The sequence below is a fragment of the Oncorhynchus mykiss genome, chromosome 28, assembly GCF_013265735.2.
Source record: "Oncorhynchus mykiss isolate Arlee chromosome 28, USDA_OmykA_1.1, whole genome shotgun sequence".
NCBI classification, from domain to species: Eukaryota; Metazoa; Chordata; class Actinopteri; order Salmoniformes; family Salmonidae; genus Oncorhynchus; species Oncorhynchus mykiss.
In genome coordinates, this window is record NC_048592.1 from 35,313,346 (window position 1) to 35,327,362 (window position 14,017).

The following is a 14,017-nucleotide window of genomic DNA, read 5'->3' on the forward strand; positions in this document are numbered from 1 at the left end:
CAGGCATCAAAAAACTGCCCCCAAGCATACATTAAACTCCCTGTTCGAAGACTGACAATCACATGATTTCATTTAAGATTTTGCAGTGTGACAGGTTTTTGTGAGAGACAATTTTCATCAAAAGCAGCATCGGTTCGTTCGTTTCTGTGCGAGATTAGTACTGTAAAGCCACATTGGTACTTGTGCTGATTCACTGAGTAAAGGCGGCAGAGATTGCACACATCAAAACCATGACCACGACGTGAGTTGAACACGCAACCTTCTGATCTGGAGTCAGACGCGCTACCATTGCGCCACGAGGTCATTGACATTTAACATCTTTGGAGAGGATGCCTAGTTCAGATTTTAATGAGTGTATAATTTGGAATGGAGGCCTGGTTCTCTGGGGAAATGAACCATCTGACAATGCCACCCCCATCAGCACGTGCCTCTGCCCGGCAGGTTAAGTGTCTGAAAATAAGCAGATGCAGAGCCCAGATAGCTCAGTCGGTAGAGCATCAGACTTTTAATCTGAGGGTCCAGGGTTCAAGTCCCTGTTTGGGCGTTGCTTTAATGTTTACCTTTTCTGGCGCAGGTGTTCTGCTAGCAACCCACCTCGACAACATCCGGTGAAATTGCAGAGCGCCAAATTCAAAATATAGAAATAGTCAATATAAACTTCACAAAAATACAAGTGCTATACATCGGTTTCAAGATGAACTTCTTGTTAATCCAGCCGCTTTGTCACATTTCAAATAGGATTTACTGCGAAAGCCTACCATGCGATTATCTGAGGACAGCGCCCCACTTACAAAAACATATTCCAACCAAGTAGACGAGTCACAAAAGTCATAAATAGCGATAAAATGAATCACTTACCTTTGAACATCTTCATCTGGTTGCAGTCACAAGAGTCCCAGCTCCACAATAAAGGTTTGTTTTGTTCGAGAAAGTCCCTCTTTATATCCCAAAAACTCTGTTTTGTTGGCGCATTGTGTTCAGTAATACACTGGCTCAAAGGAGGTCAAAACATGCAGACGAATACATCCTAATAGTACCGGCAAAGTTTGTTGAAACATGTCAAGCGATGTTCATAATTAATCCTCACGTTCGTTGTCAATTGTCTAAATAATACATTTTCAACCGGACAATTGCGTATTCAATAGAAATGAAAAACAACGAAGGGCGCGCACTCTGTCACGCGCGCAAACCAGTACTGCATGCTTCCTCAGTCCACTGACAGCAAGGTCTCATTCTTCTTCATTTTTCAGAAAACAAGTCTAAACCAATGTCTAAAGACTGTTGACATCTAGTGGTAGCCATAGGAACTGCAATCTGGATCCTAACCCATTAGAAACTCAATAGGCATTCAATTGAAAACTACCCACATCAAAAAAATCCCACCTCCTGGATAACTTTTCTTCAGGTTTTTGCCTGCCATATCAGTTCTGTTATACTCAGAGACATTATTTTAACAGTTTTGGAAACTGTAGAGTGTGTTCTATCCAAATCTACCATTTATATGCATATCCTAGTTTCTGGGCCTGAGTAACAGGCAGTTTACTTTGGGAACGTTTCTCATCCAGGCATCAAAAAACTGCCCCCAAGCATACATTAAACTCCCTGTTCGAAGACTGACAATCACATGATTTCATTTAAGATTTTGCAGTGTGACAGGTTTTTGTGAGAGACAATTTTCATCAAAAGCAGCATCGGTTCGTTCGTTTCTGTGCGAGATTAGTACTGTAAAGCCACATTGGTACTTGTGCTGATTCACTGAGTAAAGGCGGCAGAGATTGCACACATCAAAACCATGACCACGACGTGAGTTGAACACGCAACCTTCTGATCTGGAGTCAGACGCGCTACCATTGCGCCACGAGGTCATTGACATTTAACATCTTTGGAGAGGATGCCTAGTTCAGATTTTAATGAGTGTATAATTTGGAATGGAGGCCTGGTTCTCTGGGGAAATGAACCATCTGACAATGCCACCCCCATCAGCACGTGCCTCTGCCCGGCAGGTTAAGTGTCTGAAAATAAGCAGATGCAGAGCCCAGATAGCTCAGTCGGTAGAGCATCAGACTTTTAATCTGAGGGTCCAGGGTTCAAGTCCCTGTTTGGGCGTTGCTTTAATGTTTACCTTTTCTGGCGCAGGTGTTCTGCTAGCAACCCACCTCGACAACATCCGGTGAAATTGCAGAGCGCCAAATTCAAAATATAGAAATAGTCAATATAAACTTCACAAAAATACAAGTGCTATACATCGGTTTCAAGATGAACTTCTTGTTAATCCAGCCGCTTTGTCACATTTCAAATAGGATTTACTGCGAAAGCCTACCATGCGATTATCTGAGGACAGCGCCCCACTTACAAAAACATATTCCAACCACGTAGACGAGTCACAAAAGTCATAAATAGCGATAAAATGAATCACTTACCTTTGAACATCTTCATCTGGTTGCAGTCACAAGAGTCCCAGCTCCACAATAAAGGTTTGTTTTGTTCGAGAAAGTCCCTCTTTATATCCCAAAAACTCTGTTTTGTTGGCGCATTGTGTTCAGTAATACACTGGCTCAAAGGAGGTCAAAACATGCAGACGAATACATCATAATAGTACCGGCAAAGTTTGTTGAAACATGTCAAGCGATGTTCATAATTAATCCTCACGTTCGTTGTCAATTGTCTAAATAATACATTTTCAACCGGACAATTGCGTATTCAATAGAAATGAAAAACAACGAAGGGCGCGCACTCTGACACGCGCGCAAACCAGTACTGCATGCTTCCTCAGTCCACTGACAGCAAGGTCTCATTCTTCTTCATTTTTCAGAAAACAAGTCTAAACCAATGTCTAAAGACTGTTGACATCTAGTGGTAGCCATAGGAACTGCAATCTGGATCCTAACCCATTAGAAACTCAATAGGCATTCAATTGAAAACTACCCACATCAAAAAAATCCCACCTCCTGGATAACTTTTCTTCAGGTTTTTGCCTGCCATATCAGTTCTGTTATACTCAGAGACATTATTTTAACAGTTTCGGAAACTGTAGAGTGTGTTCTATCCAAATCTACCATTTATATGCATATCCTAGTTTCTGGGCCTGAGTAACAGGCAGTTTACTTTGGGAACGTTTCTCATCCAGGCATCAAAAAACTGCCCCCAAGCATACATTAAACTCCCTGTTCGAAGACTGACAATCACATGATTTCATTTAAGATTTTGCAGTGTGACAGGTTTTTGTGAGAGACAATTTTCATCAAAAGCAGCATCGGTTCGTTCGTTTCTGTGCGAGATTAGTACTGTAAAGCCACATTGGTACTTGTGCTGATTCACTGAGTAAAGGCGGCAGAGATTGCACACATCAAAACCATGACCACGACGTGAGTTGAACACGCAACCTTCTGATCTGGAGTCAGACGCGCTACCATTGCGCCACGAGGTCATTGACATTTAACATCTTTGGAGAGGATGCCTAGTTCAGATTTTAATGAGTGTATAATTTGGAATGGAGGCCTGGTTCTCTGGGGAAATGAACCATCTGACAATGCCACCCCCATCAGCACGTGCCTCTGCCCGGCAGGTTAAGTGTCTGAAAATAAGCAGATGCAGAGCCCAGATAGCTCAGTCGGTAGAGCATCAGACTTTTAATCTGAGGGTCCAGGGTTCAAGTCCCTGTTTGGGCGTTGCTTTAATGTTTACCTTTTCTGGCGCAGGTGTTCTGCTAGCAACCCACCTCGACAACATCCGGTGAAATTGCAGAGCGCCAAATTCAAAATATAGAAATAGTCAATATAAACTTCACAAAAATACAAGTGCTATACATCGGTTTCAAGATGAACTTCTTGTTAATCCAGCCGCTTTGTCACATTTCAAATAGGATTTACTGCGAAAGCCTACCATGCGATTATCTGAGGACAGCGCCCCACTTACAAAAACATATTCCAACCAAGTAGACGAGTCACAAAAGTCATAAATAGCGATAAAATGAATCACTTACCTTTGAACATCTTCATCTGGTTGCAGTCACAAGAGTCCCAGCTCCACAATAAAGGTTTGTTTTGTTCGAGAAAGTCCCTCTTTATATCCCAAAAACTCTGTTTTGTTGGCGCATTGTGTTCAGTAATACACTGGCTCAAAGGAGGTCAAAACATGCAGACGAATACATCCTAATAGTACCGGCAAAGTTTGTTGAAACATGTCAAGCGATGTTCATAATTAATCCTCACGTTCGTTGTCAATTGTCTAAATAATACATTTTCAACCGGACAATTGCGTATTCAATAGAAATGAAAAACAACGAAGGGCGCGCACTCTGTCACGCGCGCAAACCAGTACTGCATGCTTCCTCAGTCCACTGACAGCAAGGTCTCATTCTTCTTCATTTTTCAGAAAACAAGTCTAAACCAATGTCTAAAGACTGTTGACATCTAGTGGTAGCCATAGGAACTGCAATCTGGATCCTAACCCATTAGAAACTCAATAGGCATTCAATTGAAAACTACCCACATCAAAAAAATCCCACCTCCTGGATAACTTTTCTTCAGGTTTTTGCCTGCCATATCAGTTCTGTTATACTCAGAGACATTATTTTAACAGTTTTGGAAACTGTAGAGTGTGTTCTATCCAAATCTACCATTTATATGCATATCCTAGTTTCTGGGCCTGAGTAACAGGCAGTTTACTTTGGGAACGTTTCTCATCCAGGCATCAAAAAACTGCCCCCAAGCATACATTAAACTCCCTGTTCGAAGACTGACAATCACATGATTTCATTTAAGATTTTGCAGTGTGACAGGTTTTTGTGAGAGACAATTTTCATCAAAAGCAGCATCGGTTCGTTCGTTTCTGTGCGAGATTAGTACTGTAAAGCCACATTGGTACTTGTGCTGATTCACTGAGTAAAGGCGGCAGAGATTGCACACATCAAAACCATGACCACGACGTGAGTTGAACACGCAACCTTCTGATCTGGAGTCAGACGCGCTACCATTGCGCCACGAGGTCATTGACATTTAACATCTTTGGAGAGGATGCCTAGTTCAGATTTTAATGAGTGTATAATTTGGAATGGAGGCCTGGTTCTCTGGGGAAATGAACCATCTGACAATGCCACCCCCATCAGCACGTGCCTCTGCCCGGCAGGTTAAGTGTCTGAAAATAAGCAGATGCAGAGCCCAGATAGCTCAGTCGGTAGAGCATCAGACTTTTAATCTGAGGGTCCAGGGTTCAAGTCCCTGTTTGGGCGTTGCTTTAATGTTTACCTTTTCTGGCGCAGGTGTTCTGCTAGCAACCCACCTCGACAACATCCGGTGAAATTGCAGAGCGCCAAATTCAAAATATAGAAATAGTCAATATAAACTTCACAAAAATACAAGTGCTATACATCGGTTTCAAGATGAACTTCTTGTTAATCCAGCCGCTTTGTCACATTTCAAATAGGATTTACTGCGAAAGCCTACCATGCGATTATCTGAGGACAGCGCCCCACTTACAAAAACATATTCCAACCAAGTAGACGAGTCACAAAAGTCATAAATAGCGATAAAATGAATCACTTACCTTTGAACATCTTCATCTGGTTGCAGTCACAAGAGTCCCAGCTCCACAATAAAGGTTTGTTTTGTTCGAGAAAGTCCCTCTTTATATCCCAAAAACTCTGTTTTGTTGGCGCATTGTGTTCAGTAATACACTGGCTCAAAGGAGGTCAAAACATGCAGACGAATACATCCTAATAGTACCGGCAAAGTTTGTTGAAACATGTCAAGCGATGTTCATAATTAATCCTCACGTTCGTTGTCAATTGTCTAAATAATACATTTTCAACCGGACAATTGCGTATTCAATAGAAATGAAAAACAACGAAGGGCGCGCACTCTGTCACGCGCGCAAACCAGTACTGCATGCTTCCTCAGTCCACTGACAGCAAGGTCTCATTCTTCTTCATTTTTCAGAAAACAAGTCTAAACCAATGTCTAAAGACTGTTGACATCTAGTGGTAGCCATAGGAACTGCAATCTGGATCCTAACCCATTAGAAACTCAATAGGCATTCAATTGAAAACTACCCACATCAAAAAAATCCCACCTCCTGGATAACTTTTCTTCAGGTTTTTGCCTGCCATATCAGTTCTGTTATACTCAGAGACATTATTTTAACAGTTTTGGAAACTGTAGAGTGTGTTCTATCCAAATCTACCATTTATATGCATATCCTAGTTTCTGGGCCTGAGTAACAGGCAGTTTACTTTGGGAACGTTTCTCATCCAGGCATCAAAAAACTGCCCCCAAGCATACATTAAACTCCCTGTTCGAAGACTGACAATCACATGATTTCATTTAAGATTTTGCAGTGTGACAGGTTTTTGTGAGAGACAATTTTCATCAAAAGCAGCATCGGTTCGTTCGTTTCTGTGCGAGATTAGTACTGTAAAGCCACATTGGTACTTGTGCTGATTCACTGAGTAAAGGCGGCAGAGATTGCACACATCAAAACCATGACCACGACGTGAGTTGAACACGCAACCTTCTGATCTGGAGTCAGACGCGCTACCATTGCGCCACGAGGTCATTGACATTTAACATCTTTGGAGAGGATGCCTAGTTCAGATTTTAATGAGTGTATAATTTGGAATGGAGGCCTGGTTCTCTGGGGAAATGAACCATCTGACAATGCCACCCCCATCAGCACGTGCCTCTGCCCGGCAGGTTAAGTGTCTGAAAATAAGCAGATGCAGAGCCCAGATAGCTCAGTCGGTAGAGCATCAGACTTTTAATCTGAGGGTCCAGGGTTCAAGTCCCTGTTTGGGCGTTGCTTTAATGTTTACCTTTTCTGGCGCAGGTGTTCTGCTAGCAACCCACCTCGACAACATCCGGTGAAATTGCAGAGCGCCAAATTCAAAATATAGAAATAGTCAATATAAACTTCACAAAAATACAAGTGCTATACATCGGTTTCAAGATGAACTTCTTGTTAATCCAGCCGCTTTGTCACATTTCAAATAGGATTTACTGCGAAAGCCTACCATGTGATTATCTGAGGACAGCGCCCCACTTACAAAAACATATTCCAACCACGTAGACGAGTCACAAAAGTCATAAATAGCGATAAAATGAATCACTTACCTTTGAACATCTTCATCTGGTTGCAGTCACAAGAGTCCCAGCTCCACAATAAAGGTTTGTTTTGTTCGAGAAAGTCCCTCTTTATATCCCAAAAACTCTGTTTTGTTGGCGCATTGTGTTCAGTAATACACTGGCTCAAAGGAGGTCAAAACATGCAGACGAATACATCCTAATAGTACCGGCAAAGTTTGTTGAAACATGTCAAGCGATGTTCATAATTAATCCTCACGTTCGTTGTCAATTGTCTAAATAATACATTTTCAACCGGACAATTGCGTATTCAATAGAAATGAAAAACAACGAAGGGCGCGCACTCTGTACACGCGCGCAAACCAGTACTGCATGCTTCCTCAGTCCACTGACAGCAAGGTCTCATTCTTCTTCATTTTTCAGAAAACAAGTCTAAACCAATGTCTAAAGACTGTTGACATCTAGTGGTAGCCATAGGAACTGCAATCTGGATCCTAACCCATTAGAAACTCAATAGGCATTCAATTGAAAACTACCCACATCAAAAAAATCCCACCTCCTGGATAACTTTTCTTCAGGTTTTTGCCTGCCATATCAGTTCTGTTATACTCAGAGACATTATTTTAACAGTTTTGGAAACTGTAGAGTGTGTTCTATCCAAATCTACCATTTATATGCATATCCTAGTTTCTGGGCCTGAGTAACAGGCAGTTTACTTTGGGAACGTTTCTCATCCAGGCATCAAAAAACTGCCCCCAAGCATACATTAAACTCCCTGTTCGAAGACTGACAATCACATGATTTCATTTAAGATTTTGCAGTGTGACAGGTTTTTGTGAGAGACAATTTTCATCAAAAGCAGCATCGGTTCGTTCGTTTCTGTGCGAGATTAGTACTGTAAAGCCACATTGGTACTTGTGCTGATTCACTGAGTAAAGGCGGCAGAGATTGCACACATCAAAACCATGACCACGACGTGAGTTGAACACGCAACCTTCTGATCTGGAGTCAGACGCGCTACCATTGCGCCACGAGGTCATTGACATTTAACATCTTTGGAGAGGATGCCTAGTTCAGATTTTAATGAGTGTATAATTTGGAATGGAGGCCTGGTTCTCTGGGGAAATGAACCATCTGACAATGCCACCCCCATCAGCACGTGCCTCTGCCCGGCAGGTTAAGTGTCTGAAAATAAGCAGATGCAGAGCCCAGATAGCTCAGTCGGTAGAGCATCAGACTTTTAATCTGAGGGTCCAGGGTTCAAGTCCCTGTTTGGGCGTTGCTTTAATGTTTACCTTTTCTGGCGCAGGTGTTCTGCTAGCAACCCACCTCGACAACATCCGGTGAAATTGCAGAGCGCCAAATTCAAAATATAGAAATAGTCAATATAAACTTCACAAAAATACAAGTGCTATACATCGGTTTCAAGATGAACTTCTTGTTAATCCAGCCGCTTTGTCACATTTCAAATAGGATTTACTGCGAAAGCCTACCATGCGATTATCTGAGGACAGCGCCCCACTTACAAAAACATATTCCAACCAAGTAGACGAGTCACAAAAGTCATAAATAGCGATAAAATGAATCACTTACCTTTGAACATCTTCATCTGGTTGCAGTCACAAGAGTCCCAGCTCCACAATAAAGGTTTGTTTTGTTCGAGAAAGTCCCTCTTTATATCCCAAAAACTCTGTTTTGTTGGCGCATTGTGTTCAGTAATACACTGGCTCAAAGGAGGTCAAAACATGCAGACGAATACATCCTAATAGTACCGGCAAAGTTTGTTGAAACATGTCAAGCGATGTTCATAATTAATCCTCACGTTCGTTGTCAATTGTCTAAATAATACATTTTCAACCGGACAATTGCGTATTCAATAGAAATGAAAAACAACGAAGGGCGCGCACTCTGTCACGCGCGCAAACCAGTACTGCATGCTTCCTCAGTCCACTGACAGCAAGGTCTCATTCTTCTTCATTTTTCAGAAAACAAGTCTAAACCAATGTCTAAAGACTGTTGACATCTAGTGGTAGCCATAGGAACTGCAATCTGGATCCTAACCCATTAGAAACTCAATAGGCATTCAATTGAAAACTACCCACATCAAAAAAATCCCACCTCCTGGATAACTTTTCTTCAGGTTTTTGCCTGCCATATCAGTTCTGTTATACTCAGAGACATTATTTTAACAGTTTTGGAAACTGTAGAGTGTGTTCTATCCAAATCTACCATTTATATGCATATCCTAGTTTCTGGGCCTGAGTAACAGGCAGTTTACTTTGGGAACGTTTCTCATCCAGGCATCAAAAAACTGCCCCCAAGCATACATTAAACTCCCTGTTCGAAGACTGACAATCACATGATTTCATTTAAGATTTTGCAGTGTGACAGGTTTTTGTGAGAGACAATTTTCATCAAAAGCAGCATCGGTTCGTTCGTTTCTGTGCGAGATTAGTACTGTAAAGCCACATTGGTACTTGTGCTGATTCACTGAGTAAAGGCGGCAGAGATTGCACACATCAAAACCATGACCACGACGTGAGTTGAACACGCAACCTTCTGATCTGGAGTCAGACGCGCTACCATTGCGCCACGAGGTCATTGACATTTAACATCTTTGGAGAGGATGCCTAGTTCAGATTTTAATGAGTGTATAATTTGGAATGGAGGCCTGGTTCTCTGGGGAAATGAACCATCTGACAATGCCACCCCCATCAGCACGTGCCTCTGCCCGGCAGGTTAAGTGTCTGAAAATAAGCAGATGCAGAGCCCAGATAGCTCAGTCGGTAGAGCATCAGACTTTTAATCTGAGGGTCCAGGGTTCAAGTCCCTGTTTGGGCGTTGCTTTAATGTTTACCTTTTCTGGCGCAGGTGTTCTGCTAGCAACCCACCTCGACAACATCCGGTGAAATTGCAGAGCGCCAAATTCAAAATATAGAAATAGTCAATATAAACTTCACAAAAATACAAGTGCTATACATCGGTTTCAAGATGAACTTCTTGTTAATCCAGCCGCTTTGTCACATTTCAAATAGGATTTACTGCGAAAGCCTACCATGCGATTATCTGAGGACAGCGCCCCACTTACAAAAACATATTCCAACCAAGTAGACGAGTCACAAAAGTCATAAATAGCGATAAAATGAATCACTTACCTTTGAACATCTTCATCTGGTTGCAGTCACAAGAGTCCCAGCTCCACAATAAAGGTTTGTTTTGTTCGAGAAAGTCCCTCTTTATATCCCAAAAACTCTGTTTTGTTGGCGCATTGTGTTCAGTAATACACTGGCTCAAAGGAGGTCAAAACATGCAGACGAATACATCCTAATAGTACCGGCAAAGTTTGTTGAAACATGTCAAGCGATGTTCATAATTAATCCTCACGTTCGTTGTCAATTGTCTAAATAATACATTTTCAACCGGACAATTGCGTATTCAATAGAAATGAAAAACAACGAAGGGCGCGCACTCTGTCACGCGCGCAAACCAGTACTGCATGCTTCCTCAGTCCACTGACAGCAAGGTCTCATTCTTCTTCATTTTTCAGAAAACAAGTCTAAACCAATGTCTAAAGACTGTTGACATCTAGTGGTAGCCATAGGAACTGCAATCTGGATCCTAACCCATTAGAAACTCAATAGGCATTCAATTGAAAACTACCCACATCAAAAAAATCCCACCTCCTGGATAACTTTTCTTCAGGTTTTTGCCTGCCATATCAGTTCTGTTATACTCAGAGACATTATTTTAACAGTTTTGGAAACTGTAGAGTGTGTTCTATCCAAATCTACCATTTATATGCATATCCTAGTTTCTGGGCCTGAGTAACAGGCAGTTTACTTTGGGAACGTTTCTCATCCAGGCATCAAAAAACTGCCCCCAAGCATACATTAAACTCCCTGTTCGAAGACTGACAATCACATGATTTCATTTAAGATTTTGCAGTGTGACAGGTTTTTGTGAGAGACAATTTTCATCAAAAGCAGCATCGGTTCGTTCGTTTCTGTGCGAGATTAGTACTGTAAAGCCACATTGGTACTTGTGCTGATTCACTGAGTAAAGGCGGCAGAGATTGCACACATCAAAACCATGACCACGACGTGAGTTGAACACGCAACCTTCTGATCTGGAGTCAGACGCGCTACCATTGCGCCACGAGGTCATTGACATTTAACATCTTTGGAGAGGATGCCTAGTTCAGATTTTAATGAGTGTATAATTTGGAATGGAGGCCTGGTTCTCTGGGGAAATGAACCATCTGACAATGCCACCCCCATCAGCACGTGCCTCTGCCCGGCAGGTTAAGTGTCTGAAAATAAGCAGATGCAGAGCCCAGATAGCTCAGTCGGTAGAGCATCAGACTTTTAATCTGAGGGTCCAGGGTTCAAGTCCCTGTTTGGGCGTTGCTTTAATGTTTACCTTTTCTGGCGCAGGTGTTCTGCTAGCAACCCACCTCGACAACATCCGGTGAAATTGCAGAGCGCCAAATTCAAAATATAGAAATAGTCAATATAAACTTCACAAAAATACAAGTGCTATACATCGGTTTCAAGATGAACTTCTTGTTAATCCAGCCGCTTTGTCACATTTCAAATAGGATTTACTGCGAAAGCCTACCATGCGATTATCTGAGGACAGCGCCCCACTTACAAAAACATATTCCAACCAAGTAGACGAGTCACAAAAGTCATAAATAGCGATAAAATGAATCACTTACCTTTGAACATCTTCATCTGGTTGCAGTCACAAGAGTCCCAGCTCCACAATAAAGGTTTGTTTTGTTCGAGAAAGTCCCTCTTTATATCCCAAAAACTCTGTTTTGTTGGCGCATTGTGTTCAGTAATACACTGGCTCAAAGGAGGTCAAAACATGCAGACGAATACATCCTAATAGTACCGGCAAAGTTTGTTGAAACATGTCAAGCGATGTTCATAATTAATCCTCACGTTCGTTGTCAATTGTCTAAATAATACATTTTCAACCGGACAATTGCGTATTCAATAGAAATGAAAAACAACGAAGGGCGCGCACTCTGTCACGCGCGCAAACCAGTACTGCATGCTTCCTCAGTCCACTGACAGCAAGGTCTCATTCTTCTTCATTTTTCAGAAAACAAGTCTAAACCAATGTCTAAAGACTGTTGACATCTAGTGGTAGCCATAGGAACTGCAATCTGGATCCTAACCCATTAGAAACTCAATAGGCATTCAATTGAAAACTACCCACATCAAAAAAATCCCACCTCCTGGATAACTTTTCTTCAGGTTTTTGCCTGCCATATCAGTTCTGTTATACTCAGAGACATTATTTTAACAGTTTTGGAAACTGTAGAGTGTGTTCTATCCAAATCTACCATTTATATGCATATCCTAGTTTCTGGGCCTGAGTAACAGGCAGTTTACTTTGGGAACGTTTCTCATCCAGGCATCAAAAAACTGCCCCCAAGCATACATTAAACTCCCTGTTCGAAGACTGACAATCACATGATTTAATTTAAGATTTTGCAGTGTGACAGGTTTTTGTGAGAGACAATTTTCATCAAAAGCAGCATCGGTTCGTTCGTTTCTGTGCGAGATTAGTACTGTAAAGCCACATTGGTACTTGTGCTGATTCACTGAGTAAAGGCGGCAGAGATTGCACACATCAAAACCATGACCACGACGTGAGTTGAACACGCAACCTTCTGATCTGGAGTCAGACGCGCTACCATTGCGCCACGAGGTCATTGACATTTAACATCTTTGGAGAGGATGCCTAGTTCAGATTTTAATGAGTGTATAATTTGGAATGGAGGCCTGGTTCTCTGGGGAAATGAACCATCTGACAATGCCACCCCCATCAGCACGTGCCTCTGCCCGGCAGGTTAAGTGTCTGAAAATAAGCAGATGCAGAGCCCAGATAGCTCAGTCGGTAGAGCATCAGACTTTTAATCTGAGGGTCCAGGGTTCAAGTCCCTGTTTGGGCGTTGCTTTAATGTTTACCTTTTCTGGCGCAGGTGTTCTGCTAGCAACCCACCTCGACAACATCCGGTGAAATTGCAGAGCGCCAAATTCAAAATATAGAAATAGTCAATATAAACTTCACAAAAATACAAGTGCTATACATCGGTTTCAAGATGAACTTCTTGTTAATCCAGCCGCTTTGTCACATTTCAAATAGGATTTACTGCGAAAGCCTACCATGCGATTATCTGAGGACAGCGCCCCACTTACAAAAACATATTCCAACCAAGTAGACGAGTCACAAAAGTCATAAATAGCGATAAAATGAATCACTTACCTTTGAACATCTTCATCTGGTTGCAGTCACAAGAGTCCCAGCTCCACAATAAAGGTTTGTTTTGTTCGAGAAAGTCCCTCTTTATATCCCAAAAACTCTGTTTTGTTGGCGCATTGTGTTCAGTAATACACTGGCTCAAAGGAGGTCAAAACATGCAGACGAATACATCCTAATAGTACCGGCAAAGTTTGTTGAAACATGTCAAGCGATGTTCATAATTAATCCTCACGTTCGTTGTCAATTGTCTAAATAATACATTTTCAACCGGACAATTGCGTATTCAATAGAAATGAAAAACAACGAAGGGCGCGCACTCTGTCACGCGCGCAAACCAGTACTGCATGCTTCCTCAGTCCACTGACAGCAAGGTCTCATTCTTCTTCATTTTTCAGAAAACAAGTCTAAACCAATGTCTAAAGACTGTTGACATCTAGTGGTAGCCATAGGAACTGCAATCTGGATCCTAACCCATTAGAAACTCAATAGGCATTCAATTGAAAACTACCCACATCAAAAAAATCCCACCTCCTGGATAACTTTTCTTCAGGTTTTTGCCTGCCATATCAGTTCTGTTATACTCAGAGACATTATTTTAACAGTTTTGGAAACTGTAGAGTGTGTTCTATCCAAATCTACCATTTATATGCATATCCTAGTTTCTG

At 41.8% G+C, this 14,017-nt stretch overlaps 18 non-coding genes across 18 annotated transcripts; 9 read left to right on the forward strand and 9 right to left on the reverse strand.

The window, feature by feature from the left end:
- Positions 1-231: 231 nt before the first annotated feature.
- Positions 232-303, reverse strand: trnaw-cca. The gene has a single exon. It is a non-coding gene; the product is annotated as a tRNA-Trp (tRNA).
- A 168-nt stretch (positions 304-471) lies between these two features.
- On the forward strand, positions 472-544 carry trnak-uuu. Its single transcript has one exon. It is a non-coding gene; the product is annotated as a tRNA-Lys (tRNA).
- A 1,249-nt stretch (positions 545-1,793) lies between these two features.
- On the reverse strand, positions 1,794-1,865 carry trnaw-cca. Its single transcript has one exon. It is a non-coding gene; the product is annotated as a tRNA-Trp (tRNA).
- A 168-nt stretch (positions 1,866-2,033) lies between these two features.
- trnak-uuu lies at positions 2,034-2,106 on the forward strand. The gene has a single exon. It is a non-coding gene; the product is annotated as a tRNA-Lys (tRNA).
- A 1,249-nt stretch (positions 2,107-3,355) lies between these two features.
- trnaw-cca lies at positions 3,356-3,427 on the reverse strand. Its single transcript has one exon. It is a non-coding gene; the product is annotated as a tRNA-Trp (tRNA).
- A 168-nt stretch (positions 3,428-3,595) lies between these two features.
- Positions 3,596-3,668, forward strand: trnak-uuu. The gene has a single exon. It is a non-coding gene; the product is annotated as a tRNA-Lys (tRNA).
- A 1,249-nt stretch (positions 3,669-4,917) lies between these two features.
- On the reverse strand, positions 4,918-4,989 carry trnaw-cca. Its single transcript has one exon. It is a non-coding gene; the product is annotated as a tRNA-Trp (tRNA).
- A 168-nt stretch (positions 4,990-5,157) lies between these two features.
- Positions 5,158-5,230, forward strand: trnak-uuu. The gene has a single exon. It is a non-coding gene; the product is annotated as a tRNA-Lys (tRNA).
- Positions 5,231-6,479: 1,249 nt separating this feature from the next.
- On the reverse strand, positions 6,480-6,551 carry trnaw-cca. Its single transcript has one exon. It is a non-coding gene; the product is annotated as a tRNA-Trp (tRNA).
- Positions 6,552-6,719: 168 nt separating this feature from the next.
- Positions 6,720-6,792, forward strand: trnak-uuu. The gene has a single exon. It is a non-coding gene; the product is annotated as a tRNA-Lys (tRNA).
- Positions 6,793-8,042: 1,250 nt separating this feature from the next.
- trnaw-cca lies at positions 8,043-8,114 on the reverse strand. Its single transcript has one exon. It is a non-coding gene; the product is annotated as a tRNA-Trp (tRNA).
- A 168-nt stretch (positions 8,115-8,282) lies between these two features.
- trnak-uuu lies at positions 8,283-8,355 on the forward strand. The gene has a single exon. It is a non-coding gene; the product is annotated as a tRNA-Lys (tRNA).
- Positions 8,356-9,604: 1,249 nt separating this feature from the next.
- On the reverse strand, positions 9,605-9,676 carry trnaw-cca. Its single transcript has one exon. It is a non-coding gene; the product is annotated as a tRNA-Trp (tRNA).
- A 168-nt stretch (positions 9,677-9,844) lies between these two features.
- Positions 9,845-9,917, forward strand: trnak-uuu. The gene has a single exon. It is a non-coding gene; the product is annotated as a tRNA-Lys (tRNA).
- Positions 9,918-11,166: 1,249 nt separating this feature from the next.
- trnaw-cca lies at positions 11,167-11,238 on the reverse strand. The gene has a single exon. It is a non-coding gene; the product is annotated as a tRNA-Trp (tRNA).
- A 168-nt stretch (positions 11,239-11,406) lies between these two features.
- On the forward strand, positions 11,407-11,479 carry trnak-uuu. Its single transcript has one exon. It is a non-coding gene; the product is annotated as a tRNA-Lys (tRNA).
- A 1,249-nt stretch (positions 11,480-12,728) lies between these two features.
- On the reverse strand, positions 12,729-12,800 carry trnaw-cca. The gene has a single exon. It is a non-coding gene; the product is annotated as a tRNA-Trp (tRNA).
- Positions 12,801-12,968: 168 nt separating this feature from the next.
- Positions 12,969-13,041, forward strand: trnak-uuu. The gene has a single exon. It is a non-coding gene; the product is annotated as a tRNA-Lys (tRNA).
- The last annotated feature ends 976 nt before the right edge of the window (positions 13,042-14,017 follow it).